The sequence below is a fragment of the Penaeus monodon genome, chromosome 34 (assembly GCF_015228065.2).
Source record: "Penaeus monodon isolate SGIC_2016 chromosome 34, NSTDA_Pmon_1, whole genome shotgun sequence".
Classification (NCBI taxonomy): domain Eukaryota; kingdom Metazoa; phylum Arthropoda; class Malacostraca; order Decapoda; family Penaeidae; genus Penaeus; species Penaeus monodon.
Genome location: NC_051419.1, coordinates 17592844 through 17593702, shown reverse-complemented (window position 1 = coordinate 17593702; position 859 = coordinate 17592844). Strand labels below are relative to the sequence as shown.

General features: G+C 28.6%; 1 protein-coding gene and 1 long non-coding RNA gene across 2 annotated transcripts in view; one reads left to right on the top strand and one right to left on the bottom strand.

Moving 5' to 3' along the window:
* Positions 1 to 779, bottom strand: part of LOC119594622 — a 3401-nt gene extending 2622 nt beyond the window's left edge. The window contains exons 1-2 of the long non-coding RNA XR_005230640.1: positions 694 to 779; positions 434 to 529 (exon numbers count right to left, since the gene is read on the bottom strand). This is a non-coding gene — a long non-coding RNA (uncharacterized LOC119594622). The remainder of the gene's footprint in view (positions 1 to 433; positions 530 to 693) is intronic.
* The window catches only part of LOC119594840 (SHC SH2 domain-binding protein 1-like), a 79152-nt gene that overhangs the window by 12503 nt on the left and 65790 nt on the right, over positions 1 to 859 (top strand). The gene's annotated exons all lie outside the window — the stretch shown is intronic.

The window sequence follows — 859 nt, the reverse complement described above, 5'->3', positions numbered from 1 at the left end:
TGATTTTTTATTCATTTTCCCCGTCGGCATTGGGTTTAAAAGAAATAATATGTTACATTCTTCAATTTAGCCCAATCTTCAAAAAATCACTGCACAAAATAAGATTATATATGTTCTTATTTAAGGAGAAACTGAAAATTTTAACCTCTCGTTTATTTAAAAATGTATTTCAACAAGATAAATTTGTTGTAATGCCTACTTAAAAAAAAAGTGTTGTTATGATTTTGAGAAACTTTAAAATGGCTACTTGCTTATTTTGCAAAGATGAAAGACAGAATATTGATATTTGCACAGAAAAAAAGTCCCATAAGCAATTTTTAACATGTTACTATATAACATCCCATCTGATCTATTATATATATACAGCAATGTGAACAGGCTATAAAATATAACAAACAGTACAATACAGGATATCTATAAAAAAATAATTTACCTGACTTGTTCCACCACTTCAGTTGTTGTGTTGATATCAATCAAACGGTTCTCTTGATCAGCAATCGGGATACAATTGCATCAGTGGTATACTTATCTGTAGAAATAATGTTGTTTACCAACTAAAAATTATGATACCAAAATCAAAAATTTATGATACATGTTACTGAAAAAAGTAATAATAAAATTGATACTGAAATCAAATTATCATATATTTTTGGAATAAGAAACTAATAAATAAATCTCATCACATCTACATACCACAGTGCCCTTTGTTTGCTTGATTAACTGTTGGTCATGTTCATTACCAGGAATCTTAATTGGATCAAGTAGTGTGACATCTGCAGTAGTTTTTTCATGGCTTACATTTACAACCTGCAACAGTGAGGATATGGAAACTAAATTTATGGGACCTAAAAGAATCTGT